The sequence below is a fragment of the Myodes glareolus genome, chromosome 17 (assembly GCF_982192425.1).
Source record: "Myodes glareolus chromosome 17, mMyoGla1.1, whole genome shotgun sequence".
NCBI lineage: Eukaryota > Metazoa > Chordata > Mammalia > Rodentia > Cricetidae > Myodes > Myodes glareolus.
This window is the reverse complement of record NC_142042.1, coordinates 63,595,736-63,611,890: the sequence shown is the minus strand read 5'-3', so window position 1 is coordinate 63,611,890 and position 16,155 is coordinate 63,595,736. Positions and strand designations below refer to the sequence as shown.

General features: G+C 41.5%; 2 pseudogenes; one reads left to right on the top strand and one right to left on the bottom strand.

Annotated features, from left to right (window-relative positions):
• Nucleotides 1-10,159: 10,159 nt before the first annotated feature.
• Nucleotides 10,160-11,251, bottom strand: LOC148119477 (speckle-type POZ protein pseudogene; annotated as a pseudogene).
• Nucleotides 11,252-11,270: 19 nt separating this feature from the next.
• On the top strand, nucleotides 11,271-14,848 carry LOC148119476 (speckle-type POZ protein-like; annotated as a pseudogene).
• The last annotated feature ends 1,307 nt before the right edge of the window (nucleotides 14,849-16,155 follow it).

The following is a 16,155-nucleotide window of genomic DNA, read 5'->3' as shown; positions in this document are numbered from 1 at the left end:
GCTATAGGCACAAAAAAAAAGAAAAAGAAAAAGAAAACAGACAAAAAGTATAAATGATGCAAGGAGAACAGGAAAATTCTGGGAAGGAGAAAGCTGATTCCTCACACTCCTGCCCAGATCACCAGAACAGCAGGATATGATCTACCCCACCAAAAAAGATACTGAACCACATGGCTAAAATAGATCAAAATAATGGGGTAAGATATGTCATGAAAACTAATAAATAGCCTGACCCCTATATGGTCATAAAAACTAATAAATAGCCTGATTTCTATATGGTTGATTTTCTCTGGGGCTTTCTGGCTATGGGGTACCAGGTAGAGACCAAAACCCCCAACAACCAGGACCCTTCATGTTACAAACGTTAAAATGGTTCCCTTAATTATAGTATTTTCTTCCCTGCTCCTTTATCCACCCTTCCTCCATCTCAACCATCCCATTCTCCCAAGGTGTCCCCAATCCTCCCCTTCTCCCTTCTCTCTACCCATCTCCCCTTCCCCCCATCACACACCATCCTCTTGCTCCCAACTTTTGCCCAGTGATCTTGTCTACTTCCAATATCCAGGAGGATAGATATATGTTTTTCTTTGGGTTCACCTTCTTATTTAGCTTCTCTAGGGTCACAAACTATACGCTCAATGTCCTTTGTTTATGGCTAGAATCCACTTATGAATGAGTACATGCCCTATTCCTCTTTTTGGATCTGGGTTATCTCACTCAGTAAAGTGTTTTCTATTTCCATCCATTTCCATGCAAAATTCAAGATGTGATTTTTTTTACCACTGAGTAGAACTCTAGGTGTATATGTGCCACACCTTCTTTACCCATTCCTCTATTAAGGGACACCTAGGTTGTTTCCAGATTCTGGCTATTACAAATGGTGCTGCTATGAACATAGTTAAACAAATGCTTTTGTAGTATGATTGGACATCTCTTGAGTATATTCCCAAGAGTGGAATTGCTGAATCCTGAGGTAGGTTGACTCCCAGTTTCCTGAAAAACTGCCACACTGATTTCCAAAGTGATTGCACAAGTTTGCATTCCTACCAACAATGATGAGTGTTCCCCTTACTCTACATCCTCTCCAGCATAGGCTATCATTGGTGTTTTTGATTTTAGCCATTCTGACAGGTCTAAGAGGTTATCTCAAACTTGTTTTGATTTGCATTTCCCTTATGGCCAAGGAGGTTGAGCATGACCTTAAGTATCTTTTGGCCATTTGAACTTCTTCTGTTGAGAATTCTCTGTTTAGTTCAGTACCCCATTCTTTAAATGGGTTAATTAGAGTTTTTTTTGAAAGTAATTTTATTAAATTATAAAAGTTTCCATTTCCACCCTCCCACTCCCCCCACTCCCTATCCTCCTCCCTCTTCGTCCCTAAGGGCAGTTAGGGTTTCCTGCCATGTGGGAAGTTCAAGTTCCTCCCCCCTCCCTCCAGGTCCAGAAAGGTGAGTATCCAAACAGACTGGATCCCCAAAATCCAGTATATGCAGAGGAAACAAGTCCCAGTGTCATAGTCAATGGCTTTTCAGAAAGACTTCAGGCCAGCCACATTCAGAGAATCCGGCCAAATTCAGAGAATCTGGTTAGATCACGTCCTCGTTCAGTCCCAGTTCAACTGACCTTGGTAAACTCTCATTAGATCCGTTCCCTTGTACCAGTGGGTGCTAGCATCCCTCACAGTCCTTATTTCCTTTTTCATTTTCTTCGTTCCTCTGCTCCTCATTTGGACCTTGGGGGGCTCAGTCCGGTGCTCCAATGTGGGTCTCCGTCTGTGTCGCCATCCTTCGCCAGATGAAGGATCTATGGTGATAAGCAAAATATTCATCAGTATGGTTATGGGCCAAGGCCGGTTCAGGCACCCTCTCCTCTGTCCAAAGAAAAATCTGGGGATCTCTCCTTGGACCTGGGATCCCATATATAATCAAGTCTCCTGTAAACCCTAAAATGACTCCCTTAGTTGAAATATATACTTCCCTGATCCCATATTCATCCTTCGTTGCTCCTGCCCATCCCGGTCCACCAAGCTTTCCCCATTCCTCCCCTACTCCCTTCTCTCTAACCCTCTCCCCTTCCAACAACCCTCCCACCCCCCCCCATGCACCCGAGGTTACCTGGGACTCTTGTCTATTTCCTACCTCCTGGCGGATAGCTAAATAATCTTCATCAGGTTCATCTTCTTAATTAGCTTCTCTAGGATCACGAATAATAGGCTCAAAGACCTTTAATTATGGCTAGAATCCACTCATGAGTGAATACATACCGTGTTCCTCTTTTTGGGTCTGGCTTACCTCACTCAGTAAAGCGTTTTCTATGTCCATCCATTTGTATTCAAAATTCAAGATGTCATTGTTTTTTACCGCTGAGTAAAACTCTAATGTGTATATGTTCCACACCTTTTTTAACCATTCTTCTATTGAGGGGCACCTAGGCTGTTTCCAGGTTCTGACTATTACAAATAGTGCTGCTATGAACATAGTAGAACAAATGCTTTTGTAGTATATTAGGGAATCTCTAGGGTATATTCCCAAGAGTGGAATTGCTGGGTCCTGAGGGAGGTTGACTCCCAGTTTCCTGAGAAACCGCCACACTGATTTCCACAGTGGCTACACAAGTTTGCATTCCCACCAACAATGGATAAGTGTTCCCCTCATTCCACATCCTCTCCAGCATAGGCTATCATTGGTGTTTTTGACTTTAGTTATTCTGACAGGTGTAAGATGGTATCTCAAAGTGGTTTTGATTTGCATTTCCCTGATCGCTAAGGAGGTTGAGCATGACCTTAAGTGCTCTTTAGCCATTCGAAGTTCTTCTGTTGTGAATTCTCTGTTTAGTTCAGTACCCCATTTTTTAATTGGGTTAATTAGAGTTTTAATGTCTATTTTCTTGAGTTCTTTGTATATTTTGGAGATCAAACCTTTGTCTGTTGAGGGGTTGGTGAAGATCTTCTCCCAGTCAGAAGGCAGCCTTTTTGTCTTCCTGACTGTGTCCTTTGCTTTACAGAAGCTTCTCAGTTTCAGTAGATCCCATTTTTTCATTGTTTCTCTTATTGTCCTTGCTACTAGGGTCCTACTTAGGAAGAGGCTTCCTGTGCCTATATCTTGTAGACTACTTCCCACTTTCTCTTCTATCAGGTTCAAAGTGGACAGATTAATGTTGCTGTCTTTAATCCATTTGGACTTGATTTTTGTGCATGGTGATAGATATGGATCTACTTTCATTCTTTTACAGGTTGACATCCAGTTATGCCAGCACTATTTGTTAAAGATGCTTTCCTTCTTCCATTGTATACCTTTAGCTCACTTGTCGAAAATTAGGTGTTCATAGGTTTGTGGGTTAATATCTGGGTCTCCTATTCGATTCCATAGGTCGACTTCTCTGTTCTTATGCCAATACCATAAAATTTCACCAGCTCAGCTGGCTTGCGAGCTGGACCTGGGTTGTAGGCGCATCCCGGCTGGAGCCAGTTCCTGGGTCTTAAAGGTACCTGAGGACAGGTGGACCAGGTGCCAGCTCAGCCACATTCCTGACCAGCTGGGGCCCTGACTTCTAGCAGAGGGCCATTGGAGGGGTGAGTTTGCTTCGTCCCATGGCAGGATCCCTGTGAGGAGGAGATTGGGCATTCCCAGACCCCATAGACACCCAGGTCACCCTGCAATGCTGGCTCCCCCCTCCCGCCTGCCATCCCAGCTTCCATCCAGGTATAAATTCCTATATTTCTCCCTTCCCCCTGGGGCCATAAAATTTCCCCAGCTCACCTGCCTTGCAAGCTGGGCCTGCATTGTAAGTGCATCCCGGAAAGAGGGAGTGCCTGTGCTTCAATAGCCTGCCTGAGGAAAGGTGGGCATTCTGTCAGTGAAGTTCCTGCCCAAGAAGGGAACCTGACCTGGTACCAGAAGTTCAAATAGAGAGCATTTGAAGTAAGAGATGGGCAGACGCCAAGACAAGACCTCATCCAACAATCTGAAAAACAACATGAAAACACCAGATCCCAAGGACCCTACAATAGAAGGACTTGAACACCTTAACCCAGAAGACCTGGAAAAAAGTGCCATTATGAAAGCAATAGAGTCCCTTAAAGAATTGGATGAGAAATATAACAAAAAGTTTGAAGAAATGAGTATAGAAATAGATGAGAAATATAACAAAAAGTTTGAAGAAATAAGTAAATCTGTGAATGAGACCCTGAGAAACCAAGAAAAAACAATCAAAGAGGTAAAGGAAACAGTTCAAGAATTGAAAACTGAAATGGAGACAATGAAGAAAACACAAAACGAGGTCCGGCTGGATATGGAAAACCTAGGTAAACAAACGGAGACTACAGAATCAAGCATAACCAATAGAATACAAGAGATAGAAGAACGAATCTCAGATTCTGAAGATACCATAGAGAAAATAAATGCTCTGGTCAAAGAAAATGGCAAATCCAACAAATTCTCTTCACAAAACATTCAGGAAATCTGGGACACAATAAAAAAACCAAATCTAAGAATAATAGGGATTGAAGAAGGAGAACTGCAGATCAAAGGCCCAGAAAATATATTCAACAAAATTATAGAAGAAAACTTTCCCAACCTAAAGGACAATATTCCTATGAAAATTCAAGAAGCATACAGAACACCGAATAGACTGGATCAGAAAAAAACATCTCCTCGCCATATAATAATCAAAACACAAAACATACAGATTAAAGAAAGAATTTTAAGAGCTGCAAAGGAAAAATGTCAAGTAACTTATAAAGGTAAACCTATCAGGCTTACACCGGACTTCTCTATGGAAACCATGAAAGCCAGAAGATCCTGGGTAGAGGTACTGCAGAAACTAAGAGAGCATGGATGCAAACCCAGACTACTATACCCAGCTAAGCTATCATTCAGTCTCAACGGAGAAAACAAAATATTCCAGGATAAAAACAAATTTAAACAATACGTAGCTACTAATCCAGCCTTACAGAGACTATTAGAAGGAAAATCACAACCAAAGGAATCCAACATTGCCAACACTACCTCCAATAACTCAAACATCTAGCGACCATTCACAAGCACAAATCAAAGAAGGAAAACACATACACTCTACTACCTAAAAAAAAAAAATGACCGGAGTCAACAACCACTGGTCATTAATTAGAGTTTTAATGTCTAGTTTCTTGAGTTCTTTATGTATTTTGGAGATTAAACCTTTGTCTGATGTGGAGTTGGTGAAGAGGTCCCATTCAGTAAGTTACCTTTTTGTCTTACTGACAGTATCCTTTGTATTACAAAAACTTCTCAGTTTCAGGAGGACCCATTGATTCATTGTTGCTCTTATTGTTGTTGTTACTGGGGTTCTACATAGGAAGTGGTCTCCTGTGCCCATGTGTTGCAGACTACTTCTTGCTTTCTCTTCTATCAGGTTCAGTTTGGTCAGATTAATATTGAGGTCTTTAATCCATTTGGATATGAATTTTGTGCATGGTGATAGATATGGATCTATTTTCATTCTTCTACAGGTTGACATCCACTTATTCCAGTACCATTTGTGAATGATGTTTTCTTTCTTCCACTGTACAATTTTAGCTCCTTTGTCAAAAATCTGGTGTTCATAGGTTTGTGGATTAATATCCGGGTCTTTGATTTGATTCCATTGGTCAACCTCTCTGTTTTTGTGCCAATACCAAGCTGTTTTCATTACTGTAGCTCCGTAAAAGAGTTTGAAGTCAGGGATGATAATGTCTCTGGAAGTACTTTTAGCTTATAGGATTGTTTTGGCTATCCTAGGTTTTTTGTTTTTCCATATAAAGTTGATTATTGTTCTCTCAAGGTGTGTGAAGAATTTTGTTGGGATTTTGATGGGGATTGCATTGAATCTATAGATTGCTTTTGATAGAATTACCATTTTTACTATGTTCACCCCCCAATCCAAGAGCATGGGAGATCCTTCCATCTTCTGGTATCCTCTTCAATTTCTTCCTTCAAAGACTTAAAGTTCTTGTCAAATAGATCTTTCACTTCCTTGGTTAGAGTTATCCCAAGATACTTTATGCTATTTGTGGGTATCATGAAAGGTGATGCTTCTCTGATGTCCCTCTCTGCTTCTTTGTTCTTTGTGCATAGGAGGGTACCTGATTTTTGGAGTTGATATTGTATCCTGCCACAGTACTAAAGGGGTTTTTCAGCTGTAGGAGGTCTTTGGTAGAGCTTTTGTAGTTGCTTGTGTACAGTATCATATCATCTGCAAATAATGAAAGTTTGACTTCTTCCTTTCCAATTCGAATCCCCTTGATCTCCTTATGCTGTCTTACTGCTTTTGCTAGAACTTCAAGCACTATATTGAAGAGATATGGAGAGAGTGGACAGCCTTGTCTTGTTCCTGGTTTTAATGGAATGGCTTTGAGTTTCTCTCCATTCAATTTGGTGTTAGCTGTCGGCTTGCTGTATATTGCTTTTATTATCTTTAGGAATGAATCTTGTATCCCTAATCTCCCCAAGACCTTTATCATAAAGGGGTGTTGAATTTAGTCAAATGCTTTTCCAGGATCTAATGAAATGATCATATGTTTTTTTTTCCTTCAGTTTATTTATATGATGGATTACATTAATAGATTTTCGTATGTTGAACTAGCCCTGCATCTCTGGATGAAGCCTAATTGATCAAAATGGATAATATTTTGGATGTGTTCTTGTATTCAGTTTTCCAGTATTTTATTGAGAATTTTTGCAGCGTTGTTCATGAGTGAGATTGGCCTGTAATTCTCTTTCTTGGTTGAGTCTTTGTGTGGTTTTGGTATCAGGGTAACTGTAACTTCATAAAAGGTAACTGTAGCTTCATAAAAGGAGTTCATAAAAGGGTCACTGATGCTACTAACTAGCTACCTGGAAGACATTCATGTACGAAAAACCCAAAAATTCAGAGATCAAAAGCAATTGATTGATTTACTGTATCTTGAGGGATGAGCAGCATTGGAGGCAGATTTTCAGGAGAGCTGGACTGGGAATTGCTGAGTGGATCACATCACTAAAGATATGCTCATGTACTTGAGGCTTAATGCGTCCATTCAGACATGCTAATCTGCAGAGAGATGATAGATGTAGGAGCATTTTAAAGATCACAGTCTAAGGGGAACTGTCTCCGAACACCTTTTTCAGTAACTGTTGAATATATTCTGCATCCTTTGGAAATCAGAATATTCTCTCATGTTTAAGCCCCAGCATAGTAAGCATGGAAATTCAAAGTTTCACATTATATGTTTAAATGAGCTTTACAAACACAATACCTTAATCAAGAGCAGATATATACATATATATATATATACATACATATGTGTATATATATATATAATATAACAAAATTGACCTTGAATTTGTATCAATAGACCAAGATCTATACCAAAGTATATATTCCTATAGCATATCTCCCTTTAAATGTAAACAAACATTTATAAACAGTATTTGGGAATGTGGGCATAGTTTTCTCCATACTGCTTCTGCTCTTTGCTGGAAAAATATGTTGGGGGTGCTCACAGCAACCTTTCAGGGGATCTTCGTGCATCAAACCACATAAGCCTAGAAGCAATTCACAGATCTACAGCACCTTTCTTGGGAACAATGGGTATTCACCTACAAACCTTTCAAAGGACAGATTTGAGAAAGGGGCACATACCACCCTGACCCTGAACATTCCTATTGAAGAGTAACTTACCCATGCTACTAATTACCAATCTGCACAAAATCTACCTACCAGAGAAATCAAAAGTCAAATGATTAAAAACAATTGATTAATTTACACTATATACACTGATGATTAGTGTTGGAGGAACACTTTCAGAAGAAAACCCTGCCCCACCCATTATCAGGTTTACTTACCTCCTTTGTGATTGTCACCTCTATGGATAACCTGTCATTTCTCTTTCTCAAGAAGTTTTCTTTTTCCAAACTGAATATTTATTAGTTTTGATGGTATCCATGGCATATCTCCTCCTGTGGAAACAAAGCAAAACCCATTCCCCAATATTGCACATCTCCTCATTTTCATTGTGAGGTCAATACATCCTTAAAATACTAGCAGGGCTGGGATTTGGATTCCTGGGAAATTCTCTAGAGCCAGGTTTCAGCTAACTCTGTAATGGCTCCCTCAATCAAGATATCTCTCTCCTTGCTCTCATCTCTGTTCTTCCTCCATCTCAACCATCCCCTTCCTTCAAATTCTCCTCTCCCCTCCCCCTCTTCCCTCCTCTTCTTCTCTTACCCTCCCTTGTCCCCTCATCACAATGCTCCCATCCCTGTCAGTCAATCCTGTAATTTTCCAATTTCCAGTATGGAAACTACCCCCAGAAACTGATTACAAAGTTCTTTATTAACATTGAATTTTCTTAACGCTAATGGGAAAGGAACAACAGCATCAGAGATACATTGGATAATAGAAAAAACCTTCTGAATTAAATCAGCCAGTGTATTTCAAGGATGTGTTGGCCTCACAATGAAAATGAGGAGATGTGCAATGTTGGGGAAGGCTGATGACCTTTGTTTATAATATCCTTCCCAAAAACATGAGTTTTGGAAACTGCAAGAAGGGTAACCTGGGTATTACATTGCTGCAATAGGTCATAACCCCATAAGTTCACTGCAATATTAGCTACATATGGACTCAGCCTTCCTTTCTCTACCTCTGACCCTATGCATTCAATCCATGCTATGCTTTGGTTCACTTAAGAAAGGGTTTCAATTCATAAAATTTAGCATCTGCCTCTTGAAGAGGCGAATCTGAAAGTCATGATGCTGGAATAATAATACTCATGTCCGTACCCATGTCTAGTAATGCCTCAATTAAAATGCTATTTATATGCACTCTTAGCTTTGGTCTTTGATCATATATAGAAGTCTGACAAAATATAAGTTGCCGGATAAGTTTCCCAGGCATTGGGATCACCTTTGAGTGAGCTATGTTTCTCCTTTAAAGATAGATTCAATCTCAAGTAGCCATGGATTACTTTGAATTCACAGAGATCTGTCTGGCTCTGTCTCTTCAGTCCTAGGATTAAAGGTGTGTGCCACCACTCCCTGGACTCTATAATGGAATAGTATGGCTGCTTTGCCCTCTGAACTTCAGACAAACTTTATTTATTAAAATACAAAAAATATACAATCATTGAAGGTGAGAGAAATTAGAGGAGAATAATGAATCATATTCTGAATATCTAATGACAGAACCACAGGTCAGGAAAAGAAAGTTTGAATTCTTAATGAATCAATCCCCATCTCCTTTCTCAGAACCAATAAATGTTATTTTTCAAAGCTGAGTCTATCAACACACTGCCAGGTGCAGGTGTCTTTTTCCCCTAGGCTTCCATGTCTCACTTTCCACAAGAGCATGATGGGTTGTTATCCCCTCTGCCAATGTCAGTGCCCAGAGAGGACTGAGGGCTTGTGGTCCTATGTGGCAGTGAGGACTGAAACAAACCTCCACAGCTCAGCACAGTTGGAGGGACAAAAATGGGCTTCACTGAAAAGAACACTAGCGGAACGAAAAAACTGATTTAAATATTTTACTCATTTTATATTTTATTTGAGTAGGATTTTGTCTACAGAGATGGCTGTGCCCATGGAGTAGGAACTCAGATCCTCTGTAACCCCAGTTAGAGATGTTTGAAAAGCCCCACATGTGTGTCAGGAAGTGACCAAGGTCCCCTGCAGGAATAACTATTGCATTTGTCAACTGAGTCACCATCTCTCCATCTCACACATGCTGAGTTTGGAGGGAAAATGTCTTCTTCCTGTTGCCCTTCTCTTTTAAATAAACATTCATGTTTTTTCTTTTCTTTGTTCTGAGCCCTTGATCATTTGGTCTGCTCAGTCCAATGCAGACAGTTTCTGCCAAGAAACCATTCTGGGATGATCTTGGACTCAATAGAACCTTGAATCCCAGTTTCCATCTGATGGGGCAAAAACCAAAGCAGTCTAACAACAGGATTGAAGTCGCATAGGGTATACTAGAGTCCAGGGCTGCTCCTCCCCCTACCTGCCCTTCAACTCATTTACAGATGTATTGAAGCTTGGTCTGGCAGCTGTAATTCCCCAGATTCACAGTAAATGCGCCCCAGAGCCCATAGTCTAAACAGGTGTCATTAGTAACAATACTGACTACTTTTTCAGGAACACAAATGTAGGTCACAGCCCACAGGGTCCTAAGATTGCTTCAGGCGTTTGTTAGGGGGCTCTTGAAAAGGAAAATGTGCAGAAGCCAGGGAGACACATACTTCAGCCACCAAGTGGGGATAGGAGTCAACCACTGTCTTCCAGCTCGAGGTCTGAAAAACCTCCGAAGCACGAGCTGTAATGAAATCCATTGCCCGAGTTTTCAACTGCACTGCGCTGTGGAGGTCAGCCAGGAAGAGAGTGTGGGCAGCATTCTCCACAGAGAGGTCCCTGCAGAGGGCCCTCTCGCACATGACCTTCAAACGCTCCAGGCCATACTTGTCAGCAGCTGCCAGCACAGCATCTGCCATGTTGTGGAGGTCTGGTTCCTTCCCGGTGTAAATGAAGCCCATCATTGCCTTGAAGACTTCAGGTTCCAGGTCATGAATCTCAATGTGATTCTTTCTGCTCTCCTCCATGTCATGTTCAAACATGGCTCTGAAAACTGGAGAGCGAGCTGCTAAGATGGCCTTGTGAGCCCGGAATTCCTGGCCATCTACCACCAGGCAGCAGTCTGTGAAGGTGTATTTGTCCCACAGCTCTCCTAGATCATCTACAAGTGTGCACCTTGGAATGTCAATCCCTGGCTGCGTGTTCTGCTCAGAGATGCTGATGCAGTCCTGAACCACGCTCACCTCACAGCAGAGTGTGAGTTTGTCATCTGGGAGAAGAAAACAGGGAGTAGACAAAAGGAAATCCCGAAGAATGAACTTTGGGATACCCCAGCCTTCGTTTTGGTTGAACCTGACAACTCTTTGACTGTTCATGATTCGGGATTCCTCTCCTTTGGCATTTATGATCCCAAATTGGATCTTTGCCCACACAGGGCTCTTTGGAGAGCTGAGCAACCCTAGGAAAACTGACAGATAACCTCTGCTTTCCTCATCAAATCCATTCAGGTATACACTCATACACCATTTCTGCTTGTCATTGGCTCCTGGTGAGAAAGTGGGGCTTTTAAAGTCTTTCCCCAAGACTCCCTCCAAGCAAAAAGAGAAGTTGCTGATGGTCCATCTGTAGGAGAATTTCTTGACTCGGATCTGTGTGTAGCCGCTGCTTTCAGCTGCCAGGTCCTCTGACATATCTGCTGCTGTGAGTGTGATGGTTTACCTGGAGCCAGAGAAGAACAGGATTGTCTTCTTCTTCAACCTGGGGGTCACAATTACAGACATATTTCAGATTTTTAGTTTCTGTTTTTCCATCTGTTTCCTGTTCTATGAGGTTAGAAACTTTGGTTTTTCTGAAATTCTACACATATTGCACTATGAGATTCAAAGAAGACAATCTCCATCTTTTCTTGATTAAATATTAAGTAAGGAGGTGATTAGTTTTGACAATTCCACACAACTTTTGATAATTTGGAGCATTCTATACACTCTTATATTGAAAAGTGTACTATGGTTTTCTAAAGGAACAGAACCCATAGAATGAATCTCTCTATATAAAGGAGAGTGATTCATTAGAATGATTTAGGGCTGCAGTCCTACTAATCCCACAAAGGCTAACTGTGAAGGAAAAGTGCTTCACCAGTATTTACTCAGTCCCAGATTTCTGACATGTTGGCTATTCCTCAGTCTGTGCTGAAATTCCAAAGGTGATTCTCTACTGCCTGGGAAGTAAAGGACTTGGTGCAAGGCAACCTTTTATATGCTAACAGCAGAGGGCGTGGCTCAGTGTAGGGTGTGTCTTCCTGCCTTGAGATCTGGATTAAAGGTGTGTGTCTTCTTGCACCAATTCCAGATTAACAGTCTAAGGGAGCAGAAGCCAGGAGTAAATCCAGTCCCAGGAGCCAATCCAGTCCCGAGACACTGGCAGACCAGGATTGAGCCAGCAACCTGATTCGCCCTCTCTGTCTCTGTCTCTGTCTCTGTCTCTGTCTCTGTCTCTGTCTCTCTCTCTCTCTCTCTCTCTCTCTCTATCTTCTCTCTCTGTGTGTTTTTTTTGTATTTGTGTCTGTTTGCATGTCTTTCTATTTGTTTCAGTCAGTTTGATTTGCTGTAATGACCAAGACTTTCTCTGGTATATGGAGAATCCTGTTGATTAGGACCCATGCCTCTTCTTTTTGGGGACCTGAATCCTTTTGGCTGTGCCAGGTCCTCCAGAGAACCACTTACCTGAAATAAAAGCCCCACCTGCCCCATTCTCGGAGTGATACTGTATATGAACAAATACTCTACTTGAACCCCAGTGGCGTCTAAATTCCCCCATAGGAAGCTGCTCTCCTCTTCAGGAGCATACTCATGAGAGCAATGAAATGGCATTGCAAAGCTTATGTTTTGCAAATGAGGAGTCCAGCATTGACTGTGTCCCTTTGTTTCAAATGACACATTGGAGGAAAAGGCTACCTGCCTCCCTGTCCCTAAACCTACATATAGAATGGTCACTGATGCTACTAACTAGCCACCTGGAAAACATTCCTATAGAAAAAAACCCAAATATTCAGAAATCAAAAGCAATTGATTGATTTATCCTATCTTGAGGGATGAGCAGCATTGGAGGCAGATTTTCAGGAGAGCTGGACTGGGAATTGCTGAGTGGATCAAATCACTAAACATATGCTCATGTACATAAGGCATAATGTGTCCATTCAGACATGTTAATCTGGAGAGAGATGATAGATGTAGGAGCATTTTACAGATCACCAGTCTAAGGGGAACTGCCTCCAAACCACTTCTTCAGTAACTGTTGAATATATACTCCATCCTTTGGAAACCAGAATATTCTCTCATGTCTAAGGCCCAGCATAGTAAGCATGGATGTTCAAAGTTTAAAGACAATAGCACACATCAATGAGGATGAAATTTAGGAGGTATTGAGACGCTGAGTCTTGGCAGTCTGCATGAAGGAAAGGAGAAGTATTTAGTATTTTCTCACAGCACACCCATAAGAGGACCAGGAAGACTGTATAGGGAGGATTAACTGCATTTTTGATATGAGTTTATAATATGTTCCAAATTATCAAAAGTTGCATATGGGTGTCCAAATAAGCTACCAATTGACCTAATAGTCAACTTAGAAATCAATGAAGTGATATAATAGTCCCTAGTATCCTAGATTACTTATTATGAACTAGCATTGTAATTTGGATAATTTCAGAGGCTCAAATTTCCAGCCTCAAAGAAGAGGGAATAGAGGAGAAACAAAAACTAAAATTTGTATCGTGCCTATTATTGTGTCCCACAGAGTGAAGAGAAAACAAATTCTAGTCTTCATTTGGATTCAGCTTAACCTTCAAGCTGCCTCCAGGAGAAATGCCACAGGATGCTATAGCCCAGAACTCAGACTACAAATGTTCAACATCCAGAATTTCTTCTGCAGGTGGACCATTTACAACTTACTTTATTCTGGGGCAAATGAAGGACAGCATTAGAATCTCAACTTTCTCAACAGGAGACAATGACACATGGTGTTTGATAGTTCACACAAAGAGTTTTGATGAAGAAAGCACAGACAATCAGTCAGTTAACCAAGAGTTGCTCAGCTCTCCAAAGAGTCCCATTATGACATAATTCGAGTTTTGGATCATCAGCTCTGAAAGAGAAAGTAGTGAAATTGTGCCAAGTCTAAAATCTTTCAGGTTCTTGCCAGGTTATGAAAGGGAAGTGGGAATTTTGTTTGTTTGGTTGTTTTTGTTATGTTTTCAATTGTTTTGTTTTGGTTTGGTTTATATCTCAGGATATCTATTCATTAGTTTTTTTGGTTTTCTTCATTTTAGTGTAAGGTTTTGCTATGTTTTGTTATTTCATTTGTTCTTTCCATTGTTTTCATAGGTTGCTTAGGTTACACACTGTCTTAATGATCACTGTCTTTAATGATCCTTTATAGACCTGGATGGAGGGGGGAAGACCTTGGACTTCCCAAGAGGTAGGGAACCCTGACTGCTCTTAGGACTAGAGAGGAAGGGGGAAGTGGGGAGGGGGAGGGAAAAGGGAAGTGGGGAAGAGGTGGAAATTTTGAATAAATAAATAAAAAAATGTTCATCCTTCAAAGTTTTCTATTCACCATGCATATTGGCTTCTCCCTGAAGGTGAGCTCACTCTTCTGTGCATAAGGATTCTGATGCCAGACACCTACAGAATTTTTGAGGAGAGCACAAAGCCAGAGATCAAGGTTCCAAGGTGTGCACTGTCCAGTGAGCTAGGAGATCTTTGGGAGAATTCTCACTTCAGGCTGCTGCCTGGTGGTAGCTGGCCAGGAATTCCAGGCTCACAAGGTCATCTTAGCTGCTCACTCCCCAGTTTTCAGAACCATGTTTTAATGTGACATGGAGGAGGGCAGAAAGAACTGTGTTGAGACCATTGACCTGAGCCACAAGTCTTCAAGGCAATGATGGGCTTCATTTATAATCAGAAGGAACCAGACCTCCACAGCATGGCAGAGGCTGTGCTGGCAGCTGCTGCCAAGTATGATCTGGAGAGTTTGAAGGTCATGTGCGAGAGAGCCCTCTTCAGAGTTCCTTCTGTGGAGAATGCTGCCCACACTCTCTTCCTGACTGATCTCTACAGTGAGGAGCAGCTGTAAATCCAGGTCCTGGGTTTCATTATAGCTCATGCTTCAGAGGTTTCTGAGACCTCAAGCTGGAAGACAATTGCAGATTCATACCCCTACTGGTGGCTGAAGCATACGGTGCCCTGGCTTCTCCTTACTGCTCTGCAATGGAGTCTGTTCTTGAAGCCTGAAGAAATTCTACTATCCTGTCAACTGTGACCTTCACATGTATCCCAGAATCAGCAGTCAACATTGTTACCAATGACGCCTGGGTAGACTATGGGTATGTGGAGCATTTACAGTGAACCTGGGGAAAGACAGCCTGGTGGAATAGCCTTTCAAGACAACTGTAAATTTATTGACTGTCAGACTGGGGGAGGGGCAGTGCCAGAATCTGGTATTATCAAAGCAACCTTGACCCTGTTGCTGTACTGGTTCAACTTTTGTCTATTACTTGGCTACAGAGATTCAGTTTATTTAAGGCCTCAAGCACATCCCTCTAAAATTTCTTTAGAAAAACTTGTCTGAATTGAACTGAATAGAACATATGATCAAGGGCCTAGAGCAAAAAACTCTGACATCAATAAAATATTAAATGGATATAAATAGTAAAATCAGCTTTGTGCATTCTAGTGGTGTTTCTGTTCAAAGACGTCCATTACCCCATCTAGCTCTTCTCAGCTGTTGAAGTTTGTTCAGGGTCCTAATGGTCTCATACATACAAAGGTTCAATGAAATGATACCTAATGAAATTGCTATACCTGCCCAGTCATCATCAGTTAGGTTTTCTCCATCAGCTGATGGGAAACAGATCACTGAGATCCACAGTCAAACATTAGGCAGAGCTCAGAGAACCTCAGGGAAGAGGGGAAGTGGTATAAGAGGGTCTTCTATCTATGTGTTACTTTCATTGGTTAAATAAAGAAACTGCCTTGGCGTTTTGACAGGGCAGAATTTAGATAGGTGGAGTAGACTGAACAGAAAGCGAGAAGAAAGAAAGCAGAGTCAGGCAGATGCCATGGATCTCCTTTTTGAGATGGACACGGGTTAGAATCATGCCGGTAAGCCACAGTCAAGTGGTGATACAGATTATTAGAAATGGGTTGAATCAATATGTGAGAGTTAGCTAATAAGAGGCTAGAACTAATGGGCCTAGCAGTGTTTAAATGAATACAGTTTCCATGTAATTATTTCAGGTAAAGCTAGCCAGGCAGCTGGGAGCCAGGCAGGATGGGAAGCGGCCCACTGCACCTTTTACTACAGTTTGGGGCCTCAATGTGGAGAACTGGATCCATGTAAATCCTGAGAGAACTTAATTTTAAGCACAGAAAAAACAGAGTATACAAAGCTTTCTGCTGTTGGCTAGGGCATGCTGTAGAGAGAGATTTTCTGATTTAGCAAAAGCAACAGGAGAAAAGCCACCCCATTTTAAAATGTGGTTTCCTTGGCCTGGCCACCGGTGCAAACCCCGGCTATGGTACATTTCTGGGCCTGGGTA